The 10,513-nt window shown below is 42.0% G+C and overlaps 1 protein-coding gene across 3 annotated transcripts in view; it reads right to left on the bottom strand.

Moving 5' to 3' along the window:
* LOC117521461 (RNA-binding Raly-like protein) overlaps positions 1 to 6,793 on the bottom strand; it is a 153,522-nt gene extending 146,729 nt beyond the window's left edge. The window contains exon 1 of one of the 3 annotated variants that reach the window (XM_034182757.1): positions 6,669 to 6,793. The gene's annotated coding sequence lies outside the window, so the exon portion shown is untranslated. The remainder of the gene's footprint in view (positions 1 to 6,668) is intronic. The other 2 variants (XM_034182758.1, XM_034182760.1) reach the window with 2 other exon arrangements.
* Positions 6,794 to 10,513: the final 3,720 nt, after the last annotated feature.

The following is a 10,513-nucleotide window of genomic DNA, read 5'->3' on the forward strand; positions in this document are numbered from 1 at the left end:
AAAAGATCCCAGTTCATGTCAGAGCACAAACCAAGCATGAAGTCAACGGAATTGTCTGTAGACCTCTGAGATAGGATTGTCTCGAGGCACAAATCTGGGGAAGGGTACAGAAATATTTCTGCTGCTTTGAAGGTCCCACTGAGTACAGTGGCCTCCATCATCCCTAAACGGAAGAAGTTTGTATCCACCAGGACTGTTCCTAGAACTGTCCGTCCGTCTAAACTGAGTGACCTGGGGGGAAAAAGGCCAGGGAGGTGCATAGGGCGGTGACCAAGAACCCGATCGTTACTCTGTCAGAGCTTCAGCATTCCTCTGTGGAGAGAGGAGAGCCTTCCAGAAGGACAACCACCTCTGCAGCAATCCACCAATCAGGCCTGTATGGTACAGTGGCCAGTCGGAAGTCACTCCTCAGGAAAAGGTACATTGCAACCCACCTGGAGTTTGCCAAAGGCACCTGAAGTACTCTCAGACAATGAGTGGCTTCAGGACAATTCTGTGAATGTCCTTGAGTGGCCCAGCCAGAGCCCAGATTTGAATCCTTTTGAACATCTCTGGAGAGATCTGAAAATGGCTGTGCACTGATGTTCCCCATCCAACCTGATGGGGCTTGAGAGGTGCTGCAAAGAGGAATGGGCAAAACTGCCCAAGGATAGATGCACCAAGTTTGTAGCATCATATTCAAGAAGACTTGAAGCTGTAATTTCTGCCAAAGGTGCATCAACAACATATTGAGGAAAGGCTGTGAATACTTATGTACATGTGATTTCTTAGTTTTTAATAAATTTGCAAAAAAAAAAAAAAAAAATCCAAAGAAAAACCTTTTTAATGTTGTCATTATGGGGTGTTGTGAGTAGAATTTTGAGGGGGAAAATAAATTTACTCCATTTTGTAATAAACTGTAACATAATAAAATGTGGAAAGTCCTGGTATTGTTAAGTTTGGGAATGACTGATATAGTACATGTAGAAAAGAAAAACACATAAAGCACCTGCATCAATTCAACAAGAGGTAGTTCCATAAAAAAAAATGCTTGCACAAACCGAACATAAACAAATACAACTGACAGCACTTGTAACAATTAGATTTGATATTGTCTACTGCAAATTCACACAATACATGCAAAAACTCAAATGCGTTACAAGTAGCCACAAAACAAAGGAGGTACTAATAACATAAAAAGAGGTGTCTGTCCAGAGGACTTTTACTGATGAACTGTTCAGTGCATCACTGCACTCTATTTTTTGGCTGGTAGCACAGGGTCAGCAGATCTGAGTCAGTTCATTTATTTACTTTGAATGATTATTGTACACTTAAGTTAGCTATATTTTCAGGTTATATTCTTTTCATTCACAATTCACTGTGCAGTTGATCCATAAAAGGGACCAGAGTAAGAAACTTGTTTTTGTGTTGTTCCTACTTCTATTGTGTTGTGGCTATTCTCAGTGGGTTTGTGTTTCTGCATGTACTGGGTGAAACTGCAGCAGAAACAGTTGCAAATACTGTAGGTTACATTTGTTTGGGTTCTCTGTGTCCGCAATCGCTTTCTCCATTTGCAAAGTGTTATGTGATGCAACTACTTGTAGAATCAATGCAGTTATTTTCTGCATTGTTCTCTTAATTTGGAAGAGCTGAGGCCTCTCTCAACCCCCCCCAATACACACACACACACACACACACACACACACACACACACACACACACACACACACACACACACACACACACACACACACACACACACATACGAGGTCTGTTAGAAAAGTATCGGACCTTTTTATTTTTTGCAAAAACCTGATGGAATTGAATCACGTGTGCTTGCATGAGCAAACCTTGAACCTTCGTGCGCATGCGTGCATTTTTTCACGCCTGTCGATTGCATCATTTTCTGCCAAGCAGCGTTTGTGTGAGGTGTGTGTTGTGCGCTCAGTGGATTTTCTTTCCAAGGAAAAAGATGGAACGACTGGAGCAGCGCCGCATCAAATTTTGCCAGAAACTGGGCAACAGCCAGGTGGAAACCTTTTGGATGATTCAGACGGCTTTCGGTGACTTTTCAGTCGTGTGACTATCTGAGAAATTGTGGAGGAGGTGGGCATGTCACAACATGTCCTGTGAGACTTCAACACGAAGGTGCTTTTGCTCCGCCGTCGGCAGCTTTGGCACGAATTTCACAGCAACTCTTTTCATGGCCAAATCTTCTGTCATAGTGGAATGTACCGAAAAAGTGCTGATGTCCACCTCTTCCGCAATTTCTCAGATAGTCACACGATGGTCCCACATCACCAGAGTGTTCACTTTGGAATGATCCGGTCATTTCAGCATGTTGATGGTCAACCGGAGCGTGGCTCGCTCTCCACCGTTGTGTGGACGTCTTTAAACTGGTTGTACCGCTCCTTAATCTGTGTGATGCCCATAGGATCGTCACCGAAAGCCGTCTGAATCTTCCGAATAATTTCCACCTGGCTTTCACCCAGTTTCTGGCAAAATTTGATGCAGTAGTGCTGCTCCAGTCGTTCAGCCATTTTCCTTGCAATGAAAATCCGCCGAGCGCGCTGCACATGTCCTCACACAAAGGCTGCTTGCCAGAAAATGATGCAATCGACAGGCATGAAAAAGTTCATGCATGCGCACGAAGGTTCAAGGTTTGCTCATGCAAGCACACGTGATTCAAATCCATTAGGTTTTTGCAAAAAATAAAAAGGTCCAATACTTTTCTAACAGACCTCATATACAACGTGCCCTCCAAAAGTTTTGGAACACTTTGTATTTCACACATTTTGTTTATGGCATTTCAAACACAGAAGATACAGATTTCTAAAATGATCTACCTTAAACTCAAACTGAAAGCAAATCTCTACAACTTGATATAAATTAAAATATATAAGACAAAATAATGGGTTGCATAAGTAATGGAACGCTTTGGTATAATACCTGTAAATCATTTTTATTGCCAGTTTTCTTCCGACAAGTCAGGGGATGGATACATGAACATTTCCAAGTCACTGAATATGTCTTGGACTTTATTTACATCAGTTATGAAGAAAATGTGCATAGTTATATGTTTTATATGTGATGTTCTAGTGGTTAAGTGTTGGGCTTCAGACCAGAGGATTCTTGGTTCAAACCCCTGCCTGACAGGAAAGTCACTAAGGGCCCTTGGGCAACATCCTTAATCCCTGAGTTCCTCCCAGTGTGTAGTGGGCACCTTGTATGACAGCACCCCGACATCAGTGTGTGAGTGTGTCTGTGTGAATGGGTGGCATAATTGTAAAGCTCTTTGAGCGTCCAATGCAGAGGGAAAAGCGCTACATAAACGCAGTCCATTTACCATTACTATATACAACCCCGGCCTCAGAGGATGTTCATTCAGTTTAATTTTGTAGAAAAAAAGCAGATAACAGACATGACACAAAACTAAAGTCATTTCAAATGGCAACTTTCTGGCTTTAAGAAACACTATAAGAAATCAGGAAAAAAAAATTGTGTCAGTCAGTAACGGTTACTTTTTAGACCAAGCAGAGGGAAAAAAAATATGGAATCACTCAATTCTGAGGAATAAATTATGGAGTCACCCTGTAAATTTTCATCCCCAAAACTAACACCTGCATCAAATCAGATCTGCTCGTTAGTCTGCATCTAAAAAGGAATGATCACACCTTGGAGAGCTGTTGCACCAAGTGGACTGACATGAATCATGGCTCCAACACGAGAGATGTCAATTGAAACAAAGGAGAGGATTATCAAACTCTTAAAAGAGAGTAACACAATGTTGCAAAAGATGTTGGTTGTTCAGTCAGCTGTGTCTAAACTCTGGACCAAATACAAACAACATGGGAAGGCTGTTAAAGGCAAACATACTGGTAGACCAAGGAAGACATCAAAGCGTCAAGACAGAAAACTTAAAGCAATATGTCTCAAAAATCGAAAATGCACAACAAAACAAATGAGGAACGAATGGGAGGAAAGTGGAGTCAACGTCTGTGACCGAACTGTAAGAAACCGCCTAAAGGAAATGGGATTTACATACAGAAAAGCTAAACGAAAGGCATCATTAACACCTAAACAGAAAAAAACAAGGTTACAATGGGCTAAGGAAAAGCAATTGTGGACTGTGGATGACTGGATGAAAGTCATATTCAGTGATGAATCTCGAATCTGCATTGGGCAAGGTGATGATGCTGGAACTTTTGTTTGGTGCCGTTCCAATGACATTTATAAAGATGACTGCCTGAAGAGAACATGTAAATTTCCACAGTCATTGATGATATGGGGCTGCATGTCAGGTAAAGGCACTGGGGAGATGGCTGTCATTACATCATCAATAAATGCACAAGTTTACGTTGATATTTTGGACACTTTTCTTATCCCATCAATTGAAAGGATGTTTGGGGATGATGAAGTCATTTTTCAAAATGATAATGCATCTTGCCATAGAGCAAAAACTGTGAAAACATTCCTTGCAAAAAGACACATAGGGTCAATGTCATGGCCTGCAAATAGTCCGGATCTTAATCCAATTGAAAATCTTTGGTGGAAGTTGAAGAAAATGGTCCATGACAAGGCTCCAACCTGCAAAGCTGATCTGGCAACAGCAATCAGAGAAAGTTGGAGCCAGATTGATGAAGAGTACTGTTTGTCACTCATTAAGTCCATGCCTCAGAGACTGCAAGCTGTTATAAAAGCCAGACGTGGTGCAACAAAATACCAGTGATGTGTTGGAGCGTTCTTTTGTTTTTCATGATTCCATAATTTTTTCCTCAGAATTGAGTGATTCCATATTTTTTTCCGTCTGCTTGGTCTAAAAAAAGTAACCGTTACTGACTGCCACAATTTTTTTTCCTGATTTCTTATAGTGTTTCTTAAAGCCAGAAAGTTGCCATTTGAAATGACTTTAGTTTTGTGTCATGTCTGTGATCTGCTTTTTTCTACAAAATTAAACAACTGAATGAACATCCTCCGAGGCCGGTGATTCCATAATTTTTGCCAGGGGTTGTGTATATATATATATATATAAACTATTATACAGCTTGGGGGATTTTCTTAAAAAGAAGACCTGAAAGTTCAGCTGCAATTTGTCAGAAGGTACATCTGTGATGCAAGCCTAGATTTGATGTTTTAGTGAAAGAAAACCCTCCTCTATACCACTTCATCATGAGATAAAACTGGTTGTATTTCTCCATCTCTACTCTTCTATTCTACTCTTCTTTTTTAGATATACCTTAGTATTCACTAGTAGAGTTCTGCCTTAGAATTGGGATGTATTATAGAAGACATACCTTACTGAATTTTCATGAAATTGTATAACTGGGGATACAAAATGCAAAATATGCACTATGCACATTTTCTCCAATCACAGCCACAGAAGCCTGTAACTTATTCTGGGTTGTCTGGGTGTCTTGGTGGCTTTCCTCACTCTTCTCCTTCTTGTACAGTTACTCAGTTTTTGAGAACTAACAGATTTACTACGGAGTGCTATACCGTTTGTATTTCTTCATAACTCATGTAAATAAAATTGAAGACATATTCAGTGACTTGGAAATGTTCATGTATCCATCCTCTGACTTGTCTGAAGGAAACTGGCAATAAAAATGATTATTTTCAGGTATGATACCAAAGTGTTCCATTACTTATGCAACTCATCTTGGCTTTTATATTTTTAATTAAATTATATGAAGTTGTAGAGATTTGATTTCTACGACGGCATTTTAGAGCCACATAGAATTTTTTTTTTAGACTTCGAGAATAAAGTTGTAATTTTATGAGAAAAAAGTTGTAATTTTACAAGAATAAAGTTGTAATTTTACGAGAATAAAGTCATAATATTACGCGAATAAAGTCGTAATTTTAAGACTTCAAGAATAAAGTCGTAATTTTATGAGAAAAAAAGTTGTAATTTTACAAGAATAAAGTTGTAATTTTACGAGAATAAAGTCATAATATTAAAGAATGGCCCTATGTGGCCCTAAAACTCCATCGTAGATTTCAGTTTGAGTTTAAGTAAGATAATTTTAGAAATTTGTATTATTTATGCATTTATTTATTTTGTATTTGAAATAGCATAAACAAATTAAAATGTGTTAAATACAAAGTGTTCCAGGGGCACCGTTTGTGCGCATACACAGAATTTTTTTCTTTTTTGATATTCAATACAAATCCATTTTTGTGCAGCACGTTCCCACCATGAAAAAGTTCCAGTTTGTGTTGTATAAAGAAGTGGCAAGAATACGAAGAGACAAACTCCAGCAAAGTTCTCACCGATTAGAAAAGCAAAATCCTCATAGCAGAAAATCAAAACTGTTGTTTGGACTGTTCTTGTGGGAGACATGCTGTCTGTCTCCAACATCACAGAAACCTGGCAAGCTCAAAGAAAAGCACCAAAACCCAAAGTAAGCCACGGAAAATAAAGAGGTGGAAATAACCAGTGAGCTCGAAGAGAGGAAGAAGGTGGAGAGGAAAAAAAAAAGGAAAAACTAAAATCGTCCGCAAGCACGTAGGTCTATTTGTCAAAGGACGTCACCGGATCAGCAGCGCTCAGCATCCAAGATTCAAGTCATTGCATGCACAAAACGAGAAAACACTTCCCCAAGACAAGAGATCAAGAAAAGGGTGATTAAAAATTATGTGTGTCAGGGAAGGGGGAGAAAAAAAAAGCATTGGTCGGATGTACTCACCGAGTGGGAGTAAAAGATTTGAGTTAAAAAGAGAGGAGGCGGAGGTTTTGCTGCTGTGCCGAGCCTCTGCGTCCCTTCTGCGCTCTCTCTGCCGCTGCCGGTGGCTGTGTCACGTGACCGAGGGTTGGCCAGAGTTTCTGAATCACTCCGAGCTCTTCTCGGCTCTTCACACAAAGCCCTCACTATGGTAACGGATAGTATCGTTTTCTGGTGATGCCATTGATTATTTTTGGTTTGAATTGAGGAATCCGACAGAATAAAGTCAGAGGTGTACACCCCCCCCCCCCCCCCCCCCCCCCCACACACACACACACACTCAGAAACACTTTGTGCAAGAGGCTTGTGCAAGTGTCAACCAAAGTTTTACTGAATTTATGAAGCACACTGAATGTTTGTATTACACCAGTTATTGCTGGCCTTTAACAAATTCCATTTTTTTCCCCAACAGCTCTGATAAGGGATCCAAGCAGAAGATAGGCCCGACTCTACAGTGTACATGGAAACTATTCACAACACTTCATTTTCCACATTGTGTTACAGCCTTATTTCAAAATGGAGTAAATAATTTTTCCCCTCGAAATTCTACTCACAACACCCCATAATGACAACATAAAAAATAGTTTTTGAAATTCCTTGCAAATTTCTGAGTCCTGATGGATCTGAACTTCCTTCCCTTTACAGATGTGATGATGGAGGCCACTGTGCTCATCGGGATCTTCAAAGCAGCAGAAATGTTTCTGTGCCCTTCCCCAGATTTGTGCCTCAAGACAATCCTGTCTCGGAGGTATACAGGCAGTTCCGTTGACTTCATGCTTGGTTTGTGCTCTGACATGCACTGTCAACTGTTGGGCCTTATATGTAGACAGGTGTGTGCCTTTCAAATCATGTCCAAATAATTGAATTTGCCCCAGGTGGACTCCAGTTAAGCTGTAGAAACATCTCAAGGGTGATCAGTGGAAACAGGATGCACCTCATGGCAAAGGCTGTGAATACTTAAATGTATAAGTGATTTCTTATTGTTTTATATTTCCATCCATCCATTTTCTTCCGCTTTATCCAGAGTCAGGTCGCAGGGGCAGCAACTCAGCGTGTCCTGGGTTTTCCCCAGGGCCTCTGGGACGTGCCCGGAACACCTCTCTCTCTCTCTCTATTATATATATATATATATATATATATATATATATATATATAAAATTTGCACAGTGGCAGTTCTACACTGAATTACTTCCTGGGTAAGACCCCCTACGAACACCCCCCCCCCCCCCCCCAAAAAAGTGCACAAACAGCCAAATTTTTTTGTTATTTGTAGCTCTTATTTTGTGTAGATCTGGAATTTATGTTGCTTAGAAGTATACATTTGCACGGATGTTAAATTTGCATGGAAAACTGCGGTGAAGAACTTCTCTGCACACAACAAACTTTCCAGTCTAGGCTCCATTTTTGTTTAGACTTACATTTTTATTGACAAGCATTCGTTGATATTTGTTTGCTTCCCCATGAAAAAGCATTTCTTGTTCTGAAAAGAACTGCTTGTCTGTTAAATATGTTAAACAAGTTTTTTTTTTCCTGTCCATTTAACAGACAAGCGGTAGATTACATTAGATAGAACTTTATTGATCCCTTGGGAAATTGAGGTTCCAGCAGCATTGCATAGCAGCACACAAGGTAAGAAGTACACAGAGTATCAAAGAAAAACAGTTTGCAAACATATATATAAATGCACAATATAAATATCAGACATACTGATCAATACCGTTTACTGGCTACTCCAGTTCCTCTCATTCCCGTCCTCTGTCTTCCTGTTACTCCTCCTCCCCCTGAGTGAGTCTGATGGCCTGAGGGACAAAGGAGTTTTTCAGTCTGTTGGTCCTGTACTTGGGAAGCAGCAGTGTGTGGTTGAAGAGGCTCCTGTTGTTGCTGATGATGGCTTGCAGAGGCTGACTGGCATCCTGGTGGCCATATTGGCCACCAGATTTACAAAATTGCAGGAACTGACAATCACATTTCAAAGTAATTGATACCACACCTGCTCCTCATTTCCACCAGGCATACAAGGTCTATTAGAAAAGAAACTATATGGATTTGAATCACGTGTGATTGCGTCAGACAAGCTTGAACCCTCGTGCGCATGCGTGTTTTTTCACGCGGTTGCGTCATTCGCCTGTGGGCAGGCTTTGAGTGAGCACTGGTCCACCCCCTCGTCGGAATTCCTTTGTCTGACTTCTTCCTGAGAGACTGGCGCTTTGCTTGATCAAAATTTTTTCTGAAACTGTAAGGCACATCCAAGTGGACACCATTCGAGAAATTCAGACGGTTTTCGGTGAAAATTTTAACGGCTGATGAGAGATTATGGAGTGTTACTGTTGCTTTAAGGACTGCCCATGGAGCCAGATGGCACGCCGCGCCCTGAGCCGCTGTCGTCAGCCTGTTTCGAGCTGAAAACTTCCAAATTTAAGCCTCTGTTGACCCAGGACGTCGTGAGAGAACAGAGAAGTTTCAGAAGAGGTCGGGATCAGCAGTTTATCTGGACATTCCACTGTTCAAGAAGATTTTGTAATGAAAGACGTGCGGATGGATTCACGCGTCGGAATGCAGCCGCTCATCGCGCGGCGCCACAGCAAAACACCTCCGTTGGAAGCATTACAGGACAAGTTTGAACATGCCCAGCTGTTAAACAACGAGATCATTTCCAACGTGAAGGCTTTGTTGATCCGGGACGTCGTCTGACTTCCACAAAAATGGCAGAAGACGTGGACATCAAGACTTTTTCGGCACATTCCACTGTTACAGGAGTTTTTTTCATGGAAAGAGAAGCGGAGGGATGCGCCACCGTGCCGCTCATGGCGCGGGACAAAAGCATGTCCGTGTTGGTCTCACAGGACGGCTTTCAGATGGCTTTCAGTGGCTTTTCAGTCATGTGACTATCCGAGAAATTGTGCATGAGCTGGACATGCCAGAACATGTCCTGTGAGGCTTCATCACGGCATTGCTTTGCGCCATGCAGCTCCACCGCGATTCGCGGAATTCCTCCGCTCCTCTTTCCATGACAAAAACTCCTGTAACAGTGAAATGTGCTGTTCATTTCCACACTGGACGCTGTGTTGAGCCGGGACGTCGTCTGACTTCCACAGGAATTGCGGAAGACGTGGACATCTGCACTTTTTTGGCACATTGAGACAGACGTGCGGAGGAATTCTGCGCGTCGCGGTGGAGCCGCATGGCGCAAAGCAACGCCGTGATGAAGCCTCACAGAACGTATTCTGGCATGTCCAGCTCATGCACAATTTCTCAGATAGTCACATGACTGAAAAGCCACTGAAAGCCGTCTGAAAGCCATCTGAAAGCTGTCCTGTGAGACCAACACGGAGGTGCTTTTGTCCCGCGCCATGAGCGGCACGGTGGTGCATCCCTCCGCTTCTCTTTCCATGAAAAAACTCCTGTAACAGTGGAATGTGCCGAAAAAGTCTTGATGTCCACGTCTTCTGCCTTTTTGTGGAAGTCAGACGACGTCCTGGATCAACAAAGCCTTCACGTTGGAAATGATCTGGTTGTTTCAGCGGGGTTTCAGCCTGTCGATCGGCGCTCGGAGTGCGCCACGCTCTCAGACGCTGTGGGCGGTCTTTAAACCGGCTGGAGCACTCCTTAATCTGTGTAATCCCCATAAAATCGTCCCTGAAAGCCATCTGAATTTTCTGAATGGTGTCCACCTGGAGGTCTCTCACAGTTTCTGGAAAAATTTGATGCAGCAAAGCTCCAAATCGTTCAGACATTTATTCGCAATAAAAATCCGACGAGAGGGGTGGACCACTGCTCACTCAAAGCCTGCTCACAGGCGAATGACGCAA

This window comes from Thalassophryne amazonica, chromosome 12 (assembly GCF_902500255.1).
Source record: "Thalassophryne amazonica chromosome 12, fThaAma1.1, whole genome shotgun sequence".
In the NCBI taxonomy this organism is placed as follows: Eukaryota; Metazoa; Chordata; class Actinopteri; order Batrachoidiformes; family Batrachoididae; genus Thalassophryne; species Thalassophryne amazonica.